This window comes from Rana temporaria, chromosome 7 (genome assembly GCF_905171775.1).
Source record: "Rana temporaria chromosome 7, aRanTem1.1, whole genome shotgun sequence".
Taxonomy (NCBI): domain Eukaryota; kingdom Metazoa; phylum Chordata; class Amphibia; order Anura; family Ranidae; genus Rana; species Rana temporaria.
Window position 1 is genome coordinate 31,312,107 of NC_053495.1, and position 13,254 is coordinate 31,325,360.

A 13,254-nucleotide genomic window follows, 5' to 3' on the forward strand; every position below is an offset into this window, starting at 1 on the left:
CTCCTCTATATGGTCACATATTGCAGGGATGGGGGGCTCCTCTATATGGTCACATATTGCAGGGATTGGGGGGGGGGGCTTCTCTATATAGTCACATATTGCAGGGATGGGGGGCTCCTCTATAGTCACATATTTCAGGGATGGGGGGGCTCCTCCAAAGTCACATATTTCAGGGATGGGGGGCTCCTCTATAGTCACATATTTCAGGGATGGGGGGCTCCTCTATAGTCACATATTGCAGGGATGGGGGGGCTCCTTTATATAGTGACTTATTGCAGGGATGAGGGGGGGCTCCTCTATAGTCACATATTTCAGGGATGGGGGGCTCCTTTTTATAGTGACTTATTGCAGGGATAGGGGGCTCCTCTATAGTCACATATTGCAGGGATGGGGGGGGGGGCTCCTCTATAGTCACATATTTCAGGGATGGGGGGCCTCTTTTATATAGTGACTTATTGCAGGGATGGGGGGTTCCTCTATAGTCACATATTGCAGGGATGGGGGGGGGGGGGGGTTCCTCTATATAGTCACATATTGCAGGGATGGGGGGGGGGCTCCATTATTAAGTGACTTATTGCAGGGATGGGGGGCTCCTCTATAGTCACATATTGCAGGGATGGGGGGGGCTCTTTAGCCACATATTTCAGGGATGGGGGCTCCTCTATAGTCACATATTGCAGGGATGGGGGGGGGCTCCTCTATAGTCACATATTGCAGGGATAGGGGGCTCCTCTGTAGTCACATATTGCAGGAATGGGGGGCTCCTCTATAGTCTCATATTGCAGGGATGGGGGGGGGCTCCTCTATAGTCTCATATTGCAGGGATGGGGGGGGCTCCTCTATAGTCACATATTGCAGGGATGGGGGGCTCCTCTATAGTCACATATTGCAGGGATGGGGGGGGCTCCTCTATATAGTCACATATTGCAGGGATGGGGGGCTCCTCTATAGTCACATATTGCAGGGATGGGGGGCTCCTCTGTAGTCACATATTGCAGGGATGGGGGGCTCCGCTATAGTCACATATTGCAGGGATGGGGGGCTCCGCTATAGTCACATATTGCAGGGATGGGGGGGGGCTCCTCTATAGTCTCATATTGCAGGGATGGGGGGCTCCTCTATAGTCTCATATTGCAGGGATGGGGGGGGGCTCCTCTATAGTCTCATATTGCAGGGATGGGGGGCTCCTCTATAGTCTCATATTGCAGGGATGGGGGGGGCTCCTCTATAGTCACATATTGCAGGGATGGGGGGCTCCTCTATAGTCACATATTGCAGGGATGGGGGGGGCTCCTCTATATAGTCACATATTGCAGGGATGGGGGGCTCCTCTATAGTCACATATTGCAGGGATGGGGGGCTCCTCTGTAGTCACATATTGCAGGGATGGGGGGCTCCGCTATAGTCACATATTGCAGGGATGGGGGGCTCCGCTATAGTCACATATTGCAGGGATGGGGGGGGCTCCTCTATATAGTCACATATTGCAGGGATGGGGGGGGGGGGCTCCTCTATAGTCACATATTGCGGGGATGGGGGGCTCCGCTATAGTCACATATTGCAGGGATGGGGGGCTCCTCTATAGTCACATATTGCAGGGATGGGGGGCTCCGCTATAGTCACATATTGCAGGGATGGGGGGCTCCGCTATAGTCACATATTGCAGGGATGGGGGGGGCTCCTCTATATAGTCACATATTGCAGGGATGGGGGGGGGGCTCCTCTATAGTCACATATTGCGGGGATGGGGGGCTCCGCTATAGTCTCATATTGCAGGGATGGGGGGCTCCTCTATAGTCACATATTGCAGGGATGGGGGGCTCCTCTATAGTCACATATTTCAGGGATGGGGGGCTCCTCTGTAGTCACATATTGCAGGGATGGCAGAGTGGGCGATGTGCCCCAGGCACAGGCTTTGTGGGGCTCATTCACACTGGAGGGGAATATGAGGGCAGGGAACTGTACAGGATGGATAAATGTCACCCAGATCAACCAATAGAAGAAGAAGGAATAAGTATATGAAGACCTGAGGATGGGGAACACTGGAGCCCCCGGAGATCAAACTTCTCACTACGGGGGCCGCACCATGTATTATAGATATTCACCCAGAAAATTACTTTTATATGGGAATGAATGAACTATACAAGTCCTGTCATCACATCAGAGTCCCCCTTTCACATCACATTAACCCTTACACATCAGATCCCCCCTCTTCAAATTAGAATCCCCCTCTTCCCATTAGAGTCCCCTTCACATCGGAGAGCCCCTCTTAACAGCAGAGTACCCCCTTTATATCACAGCCCCCCCTTCACATAACTGCCCCCCTCTTCACATCAGATTCCCCCCTTCACATCACAGCCCCCCACCTCACATCATCCTCTTACACACCAGAATACCTCAACAACAGAGCCCTCCTCTTCAAATCAGAGCCCCCCTCTTCAAATCACAGCCCCCATTACACATCAGAGCCCTCCCCCTTCTTTAAACCAGAGTCCCCTTTACACACCAGAATCGTTCCTTTACAACAGAGCCCTCCTCTTCAAAACAGAGCCCCTCTTACACACCAGGCACCCCCCTTTACATCAGAGTCCTCACATCAGAACTGTTCCTTTACAACAGAGCACTCTCTTCAAACCAGAGCTCCTCTCTTCATATCAGAGCCCCCCCCTTACACATAAGAGTCCCTTTTACACATTGGAGCCCCCCCCTTCAGATCAGAGCCCCCCCCCCTTCAGATCAGAGCCCCTGTTACTCATTAGAACCCTTCCTTTACAACAGAGTCTACCTTTTCAAATCAGAGCCCCCTATTCACACCAGAACCCACCTCTTCTCATCAGAGCCACCCTCTTCATATCAGAGCCCCCCCCCCCCCCGCTTTACATCAGAGCCTCCCTTACACATCAGAGCTCCCCCTTCACATCAGAGTCCCCTTTACACATCAGAACCCTTTCTTTTACAACAGAGCCCCCTCTTCAAATCAGAGCCCCCCTCTTGACACCAGAGCCCACCTCCTCTCATCAGAGACCCTTTCTTCATATCAGAGCCCCCCTTCACATTAAAGTCCCCTTTATCCATTAGAACCCTACCTTTACAACAGAGCCACCCTCTTCACATCAGAGCCTGCCTTGTCTCATCAGAGCCGCCCTCCTTCAGATCAGAGTCCCTTTTACAAATCAGAACCCTTCCTTTACAACAGAGCCCTCCTCTTCACATCAGAGTCACCCTTACACTTCAGGGTCCCCTCTTACACTTCAAAGCCCCCTCTTCACATTAGAACTCTCCTTTTACATCAGAGTCCCCTCTTAACACCAGAGTCACCCTTACACATCAGAGCCCCCCTCTTTATATCAGAGTCCCCTCTTTACATCAGAACCCTTCCTTTACAACAGAGCCCCCCTCTTCATATCAGAGTCCACCTGTTCTCATCAGAGGCCACCTTACACATCAGGGTTCCCTCTTACAATTCAAAGCCCCCCTCTTCACATTAGAACTCTCCTTTTACATCAAAGCCTCCCTCCACATCAGAGTCCCCCTTCACATTAGAGTCCCCTCTTACACATCAGAGCCCCCACACTTCACATCAGAGCACTCCCTTCACATCATAGTCCCCTCTTAACACCAGAGTCCCCCTTAAACATCAGAGCCTCCTCTTTATATCACAGTACCCTCTTCACATCAGAACACTTCTCTTCAAATCTGGGCCACCCCTTTACATCAGAGTACCCCTTCTTCTCATCAGAGCCCCCGTTACACATCAGATTCCCCTCTTACACTTCAAAGCCCCCCTCTTCATATCAGACCTCGGCTTGCACATCAAAGCCTCCCTCGACATCAGAACTCTCTATTCACATCAACGCCTCCCTCCACATCAGAGTCCCCCTTCAAATTAGAGTCCCCTTTACACATCAGAGCCCCCTCTTTAAATCAGAGTCCCCCTTCACGTCAGAGCCCCATATTTATATCAGAGACCCCCCCCCCTCACAACGGAGCCCTCCTCTTCAAATCAGAGTCCGATTTCATGCCAAATTCTTCCCTTCACATCAGAGCCCTTTTTTCACATCAGAGTTTTGTTTCCCATCAGAGTCCTCCTTTCACACCAGAGTCCTCCCTTCACATCAGAGTCCTCCTTACACAGTAGCATACCCTCCACAGGTGCAATGTTTGTTGAGCACACAGGCACCAACGGGGGTGGAGCCCACTGCGCCTTCACACATTGCACAACAATAAGGCCCTGTTCACACTTCACAATTGTTGGCGGAAAATTTTAAAGCATGCTATCCAACTTTTGTCCGCGGAAAATCCGACAACAATTGTCCGATGGAGCATACAAACGGTCCGATTTTCCGACAACAGCCTGTCATCAAACAATTCCTGACGGAAAATCCGATCGCGTGTACGAGGCTTAAAGTGGAGGTTCACCCGAAAAGTACATTTTTAACCTTAGATTGATGCTCATTTTGTGAAGGGGAATCGGGCAGTTTTTTTAAAATCTAAGCAGTACTTACCGTTTTAGAGAGCGATCTTCTCCGCCGCTTCCGGGTATGGGCTGCGGGACTGGGCGTTCCTATTTGATTGACAGTCTTCCGACAGGCTTCCGACGGTCGCATCCATCGCGTCACGATTTTCCCAAAGTAGCCGAACGTCGGTGCGCAGGCGCCGTATTGAGCCGCACCGACGTTCGGCTTCTTTCGGCTACTCGTGACGCGATGTATGCGACCGTCGGAAGCCTGTCAATCAAATAGGAACGCCCAGTCCCGAAGACCATACCCGGAAGCGGCGGAGAAGATGTATCTCTAAAACTCTACACAGCCCACGTACCGTATTTATCGGTGTATATCACGCACTATTTTCCCCTTAAAATAAGGGGAAAATCGTGGGTGCGCGATATACGCCGATAGCCGCTTCCCGCGCTCAGTTTGAAATCCTGCGCCGACATATACCGAGTGCAGTACACTCGGGTACATTCGGCCAGGCTCGGCTTCGCTCGTGCTCACGCATAAACGTCACAGAGCGTGAGCGCGAGCGACGCCGAGCCTTGCAGAATGTACCCAAGTGTACTGCACTCAGTATATGTCGGCGGAGGCGTTCGAACTGAGCGCGGGAAGCGGGGACTCGACGTGAGGCGCGCGCTGGAGAAGCCGGGAGGACACCATCGAGGCCGCAGACGGACGCCGGACCAGACGATGGACGCTGGGAAGACACCAAAACTGTAAGTAATGCAATAATATAACATTTTTTTTTACAGGAATTTCGGGGGCACTTTAGGGGTGCGCGGTATATGCGGGAGCGCGTTATACCGCGATAAATACGGTATGTGCTGTACAAAGTATGGCCGTCGTTCCCGCGTCGAAATTTAAAAAAAAAATTTACTTGCGTAAGACGTCCGGGAATACGAAAGTACGCTACGCACGTCGCCGCTCGAAAAAATGACGTCGCTTCGCGCAAAGCACGGCGGGAATTTCAAAACAGAGCATGCGCAGTAGGTCCGGCGCGGGAGCGCGCCTAATTTAAATGGCACACGCCCCTTTGAATTACGCGGGCTTACGCCGGAGGCCGCCGGCGTAAGTTTTCATGCAAGTGCTTGGTGAATCAGGCACTTGCGATGAAAACTTGCGGCGGTGTAACGTATCTACGATACGTTACGCCGCCGCAGTTCTAGGTGAATCTGGGCCTTAGTGTATATTTGGCCACCTTGGCATCTGAGAACCTCCATCTCTACCTCTAAATATAACTCTTCACTTAATATTCTTTCTTACAGAATACCATATGCAAAGCGTACATGAGCGCACCATGACCCAGTCTAAAGCCTCATACACATGATCAGACTTCAAACAAACTTTTCCATGGACTTTTGTTTTTAAGGGAGTTGGTCGGGCACATGCACCCATAGCATACACACGGCAGGACTTTTCTGCAAACTTTCCCAAAACTTTCCCAACATCACGTGTTTTTTCTGCTCTTTTCTGCTCTTTACTGCCACCCTTTGGTCAACTTCTGCTATCGTTGGTTGATTTTAACATTGGTTCTGGCCATGCGTGTTTGTACTTCGGACAAAAGTCCGATGGATTTCTGTACACACGATAGGACTTTACACCGTAGGACTTATGTTGCCGAAAAGTTTGTCCGTTTGCAGAGCGAACTTTTGATGAAAACCGAAAAAGTTTGTCCGATGGAGCGTACACGCGGTAGGATTTTTTTTTGAAAACTTGCTCATTTTTAAGTTTGTTGTCAAAAAGTCCTACCGTGTGTATGGGGCTTAAAGGGGTTGTAAAGGTACAATTATTTTCCCTAAATAGCTTCCTTTACCTTAGTGCAGTCCTCCTTCACTTACCTCATCCTTCCATTTTGCTTTTAAATGTCCTTATTTCTTCTGAGAAATCCTCACTTCCTGTTCTTCTGTCTGTAACTCCACACAGTAATGCAAGGCTTTCTTCCTGGTGTGGAGAAAGCCTCTTGAGGGGGGAGGGGGCAAGCAGGCAAGTCAGGACACTCTCTACTTTGCAGATAGAGAAAGGAGCTGTGTGTTAGTGGGCGTCCTGACACTCCCGCTTGCCCCCTCCCCCTCAAGAGGCTTTCTCCACACCAGGGAGAAAGCCTTGCATTACTGTGTGGAGTTACAGACAGAAGAACAGGAAGTGAGGATTTCTCAGAAGAAATAAGGACATTTAAAAGCAAAATGGAAGAATGAGGTAAGTGAAGGAGGACTGCACTAAGGTAAAGGAAGCTATTTAGACCCCATTCACACCTAAGCGACAAAACGCCCGACGCGGGACGCTTCTGTCGCTAGAGGGGAGAATTCCCATTGCTGTCTATGGAGATGGTTCACATCTCATAGACGCGCAACGCCTGTCGCCTGAAAAAAAGTCCCGGACCCTTTTTTTCACGCGACAGGCGCGTTTTCCCATAGACAGCAATGGGAATACTTTAGGAAAAAAAAAAAAAAATTGAAACATTTGTAATCGCGGCAAATCTGCCGCTACACGCGAACGCGGCTGTCGCTTAGGTGTGAATGCAGCCTTAGGGAAAAAAATGTTTTCCTTCACAACCCCTTTAACCGGTTAACGCCCGCCGCATGTATATGTACGTCCACAGAATGGCACATACAGGCATATGGGCGTACATGTACGTCCCCGCCTTTCCGCGGGTCGGGGGTCCGATCGGGACCCCCCCCCCCCCCGGGACATGCGGCGGTTGGTAACTCACGGGGAGCGATCCAGGACGACGGCGCGGCTATTCGTTTATAGTCGCCCCATCGCGATCGCTCCCCGGAGCTGAAGAATGGGGAGAGCCGTATGTAAACACGGCTTCCCCGTGCTTCACTGTGGCGGCTGCATCGATTGAGTGATCCCTTTTATAAGGAGACTCGATCGATGACGTCAGTCCTACAGCCACACCCCCCATCAGTTGTAAACACACACTAGGTGAACCCTAACTCCTACAGCGCCCCCTGTTGGTTAACTCCCAAACTGCAACTGTCATTTTCACAATAAACAATGCAATTTAAATGCATTTTTTGCTGTGAAAATGACAATGGTCCCAAAAATGTGTCAAAATTGTCTGAAGTGTCCGCCATAATGTCGCAGTCACGAAAAAAATCGCTGATCACCGCCATTAGTAGTAAAAAAAAAATAATTAATAAAAATGCAATAAAACTATCCCCTATTTTGTAAATGCTATAAATTTTGCGCAAACCACTCGATAAACGCTTATTGCGGTTTTTTTTACCAAAAATGGGTAGAAAAATACGTATCGGCCTAAACTGAGGAAAACATTTTTTTTATATATGTTTTTGGGGTATATTAGTTATAGCAAAAAGTAAAAAATATTGCATTTTTTTCAAAATTGTCACTCTATTTTTGTTTATAGCGCAAAAAATAAAAACCGCAGAGGTGATCAAATACCACCAAAAGAAAGCTCTATTTGTGGGGAAAAAAAGGACGCCAATTTTGTTTGGAAACCACATCGCACGACCGCGCAATTGTCTGTTACAGCGAGGCAGTGCCGAATCGCAAAACCTGGCCTGGGCATTTAGCAACAAAATGGTCCGGGGCTTAAGTGGTTAAGGCCCACCTTAACTGACAAATAATTTGAACCTGGAGAAGGTGTATTTTTCCCTCCCACAAAAGTATACGTTTTGTGAAGGATCATACTTATGGCTGTACAGTACATATTGTTTTCCTGTAAGCATTTCTTTTTATCTGTGTTTCCATAACAGCGTTGGCATTGATATTTGAACAGCGGCGTTATCTTGTACCTGCTATGCAATGACATTTTTTCCCTATTAATAATAATTCTATGAGCTTTTTCAAGTTGCTGCTAAATGATGGGACACAATGGAAATAATTGGACTCTGAAAGAACACGGTGACACGCTGCAGATAAACACCAGTGCCCATTTTTCTCTGCGCTAAAAATCGCTTGACATAAATTCCGGGAACGAAGACACAGCCAAGCAGATTGTAACGTACAAGAAGCAGCTTTAGGAAAACCATTGCCAAAAAGACTACATACATTTGTGAGATTTAATTATCACATTTGTAATATTTTTTTGTGCTTAGGAGAGAATTACACATTTGCTTTAAGTACTTCTCAAATTAGCATACAGTGCAGCTTGTAGAGGTTTGATAAGAACTAATGAGCTTTGTTTTCTAAAAAAAAAAAAACTTTTAAGAGCAACTCTAGGCAAAGAAAAGTGTGTCAGTGAATACTGTAGCCAGTGCTATTCAGGAAGCCCCTTCATTACCTGGCCATTTTTTTCTGTTTTCAGTGTGTTGATAGTTTGGCTGAAAGTTACCTGGTCATGCAATAGTGTGCTAAAATGATTTTATATATTTTTAGACAGATATAGCTGTTTTTGTTTTAGTTTTGTTTTTTATTTTGAAGGAGCAGATGCTGTTGTAGAATATGCCAGCATTCATCCAAAACTATTTCCACATTGAGAACTGTAATTTACCAATTTACCAATTTACAAGAGAACAGTAGATTACCAATGATCACAGCTAGTCAAATAAGGTCCAAAAGCACCCTGGGCGGGTATAGGGGCACCAAGGGTGAGCAACCCCCCTAACCGGAAGGCCCCCAGACTGAGACTGCCAAGATACATAGTTACATAGTTAGTCAGGTTGAAAAAAGACACAAGTCCATCCAGTTCAACCACAAAAAATAAAAAAACAAAATAAAAAACACAGTAAAATCCTATACACCCAACTCCATACCCACAGTTGATCCAGAGGAAGGCAAAAAACCCCAGCAGAGCATGATCCAATTTGCTACAGCAGGGGAAAAAATTCCTTCCTGATCCCCCGAGAGGCAATCGGATTTACCCCGGATCAACTTTACCTACAAATCTTAGTACTCAGTTATATTATGTACATTTAGGAAATAATCCAGGCCTTTCTTAAAGCAATCTACTGAGCTGGCCAGAACCACCTCTGGAGGGAGTCTGTTCCACATTTTCACAGCTCTTACTGTGAAAAAACCTTTCCGTATTTGGAGGTGAAATCTCTTTTCCTCTAGACGTAAAGAGTGCCCCCTTGTCCTCAGTGTTGACCGTAAAGTGAATAACTCAACACCAAGTTCACTGTATGGACCTCTTATATATTTGTACATGTTGATCATATCCCCCCGTATTCTCCTCTTCTCAAGAGTGAATAAATTCAGTTCCTCTAATCTTTCCTCATAGCTGAGCTCCTCCATGCCTCTTATCAGTTTGGTTGCTCTTCTCTGCACTTTCTCCAGTTCTCCTATATCCTTTTTGAGAACTGGTGCCCAAAACTGAACTGCATATTCCAGATGAGGTCTTACTAATGATTTGTACAGGGGCAAAATTATATCTCTGTCTCTGGAGTCCATACCTCTCTTAATACAAGAAAGGACTTTGCTCGCTTTGGAAACCGCAGCTTGGCATTGCATGCCATTATTGAGCTTATGATCAACTAAAACCCCCAGATCCTTCTCCACTACAGACCCCCCCAGTTGTACTCCCCCTAGTATGTATGATGCATGCATATTCTTAGCCCCCAAGTGCATAACTTTACATTTATCTACATTAAATGACGATTATAAATATACGATGGTGAGAATATCCAATCGAGTACATTTTTTAAGGGAGTAGATGGAAGTAACAAGCCATCTGGAATCATGGGATACCAAAAAAGGAGTGTGACATAACATATGGCTAAAATATATGCAGTGGGTAAAATAAGTATTGAAGACGTCACCATTTTTCTGGGTAAATATTATTATAATTATTATACAGGATTTATATACCGCCAACAGTTAACGCAGAGCTTTACAACTTGAGGGCAGACAGTACAATTACAATACACTTTAACCACTTAAGCCCCAGACCATTTTACTGGTCAATGACCGGGCCACTTTTTGCAATTCGGCACTGCATCGCTTTAACTGACAATTGCGCGGTCGTACGACGTGGCTTCCAAACAAAATTGACGTCCTTTTTTTCCCAAAAATAGAGCTTTCTTTTGGTGGTATTTGATCACCTCTGCGGTTTTTAGTTTTTGCACTATAAACAAAAATAGAGCAACATTTTTGAAAAAAAATCAATATTTTTTACTTTTTGCTATAATAAATATCCCCAAAAATATATAAAAAAAATGTTTTCCTCAGTTTAGTCCTATACATATTCTTCTACATATTTTTGGTAAAAAAATCGCAATAATCTTTTATTGATCGGTTTGCACAAAAGTTATAGCGTCTACAAAATAGGGGGTAGTTTTATGGCATTTTTATTAATATTTTTTTTTTACTAGCAATTTTTATCGTGACTGCGAAATAATGGCGGACACATCGGACACTTTTGACTAATTTTTGGGACCATTGTCATTTTTACAGCAGTCAGGGCTATAAAAATGCACTGATTACTGTGAAAATGATACTGGCAGTGAAGGGGTTAACCTAGGGTTGCCACCTGTTTGGGATTCACCCAGACAGTTCGGGTTTTGAATCATGTGTCCAGGTTTTAATCCACCTGAAACCCGGACACATTATTCAGACAGGAATGTGGCTCAGAACAGGGCTTGACAGGAGGGTGAGGGGGCACTAGGGATGTGTTCTAACTGTAGGGGGGATGGGCTTACCGTGACACGACAGTGATCACAGCTTCCGATTACAGGAAGCTGTGTACACTGTCCTGTCACTAGGAAGACTGGGGAAATGCTTGTTTACATAAGCATTTCCCCCTTCTTCCTCACCGTGAAACGATCGCGGGTATGCCCCGTGGACATCGAGTCCGCGGGACCCGCGGTCGGAGTCACGGAGCTCCCGGCTGGCGCGGGCCCACAATGCCGGCTTCATAAAAGGGAAGTATATATACGTCCTTCTGCCTGTCCCTGCCATGCTGTCGACGTATATAGTCGTGCGCTTGTCGGCAAGCAGTTAAAGAGGAAGTAAACCCTGATGAGTGTTACTTCCTCTTTGTTTCCCTGCACAGGTAAAGCATAATGGGCTACTGTGCATCGCATAGTAGCCCATTATGTGACACCTACCTGCAGGAGAAGCCCGCAATGTCCCCATCTTCCTCGCGAGTAGCGAGCGCCCATTCTTCACCCCTTTTGCCATCGGAACAGTTTGGGGATGGCCCCTTTCTGTTCCAATATGACTGCGAACCAGTGCACAAAGCATGGTCCATAAAGACATGAATGAGCGAGTTTGGTGTGGAGGTACCTGGCTGGCCTGCACATAGTCCTGACCTCAACCCAATAGAACACCTTTGGGATGAATTGGAGCAGAGACTGCGAGCCAGACCTTCTCGTTCAACATCAGTGTCTGACCTCACAAATGCACTTCTGGAAGAATGGTCAAACATTCCCATAGACACACTCCTAAACCTTGTGGACAGCTTCCCAGAAGAGTTGAAGCTGTTATAGCTGCAAAGGGTGGGCCAAGTCAATACTGAACCTTACAGAATAATAGCTAGATTCAGAGACGTTACGCCATTGTAACTCTAAATCTACGCCGTCGTAAATTTAAGCGTATTCTGGAAACCAGATACGCTTAAATTAGGCTAAGATACGAGCGGCGTAAGTCTCCTACATCGTCGTATCTTAGGGTGCATATTTACGCTGGCCGCTAGGTGACCCTTCCGATGATTTCGCGTAGAATATGTAAATGAGCTAGATACGCCGATTCAGAAACGTATGTGCGCCCGGCGCATTTTTTTTATGTTGTTTACGTAAGGCTTTTTCCGGCGTAAAGTTAGTCGAACAAAAACTGGCCTAGCCAATGTTAAGTATGGACATCGTTCCCGTGTCAAATTTTGAAATTTTTACGTTGCAAGTCGTCCGTGAATGGGGCTGGACGTAATTTACGTTCACGTCGAAACCAATACGTCCTTGCGGCGTACTTTGGAGCAATGCACACTGGGATATGTCCACGAACGGCACATGCGCCATTCGTTAAAAACGTCAATCACGTCGGGTCACTAGTTATTAACATAAAACACGCCCCCCTGTTCATCATTTGAATTAGGCGCGCTTACGCCGACCCATTTACGCTACGCCGCCGTAACTTAGGAGGCAAGTGCTTTGTGAATACAGCACTTGCCTCTCTGACTTACGGCGGCGTAGCGTATATGCGATACGCTACGCCGCCTCAAAATTAAGCCAGTCTATCTGAATCTGGCTATAATAGCTAGATTCAGAGACGTTTACGCTGGCGTATCAATAGATACGCCGTCGTAACTCTGAATCTACGCCGTCGTAAATTTAAGCGTATTCTGGAAACCAGATATGCTTAAATTAGGCTAAGATACGAGCGGCGTAAGTCTCCTACGCCGTCGTATCTTAGGGTGCATATTTACGCTGGCCGCTAGGTGGCGCTTCCGTTGATTTCCGCGTAGAATATGCAAATGAGCTAGATACGCCGATTCAGAAACGTACGTGCCCCCGGCGCATTTTTTTACGTAAGGCTTTTTCCGGCATAAAGTTAGTCGAACAAAAAGCTGTTCTAGCCAATGTTAAGTATGGACGTCCTTCCTGCATCGAATTTTGAAATGTTTACGTTGTTTGCGTAGGTCGTGCGTAAATGGGGCTGGACGTAATTTACGTTCACGTTGAAACCAATACGTCCTTGCAGCGCACTTTGGAGCAATGCACACTGGGATATTTTACGGACGGCGCATGCGCTTAATTTAAATGCTACACGCCCCCATCCGCCTAATTTGAATTAGGCCGGCTTGCGCCGGGTGATTTACGCTACGCAGCCGCAACTTTACAGGCAAGTTCTTTGTGAATAA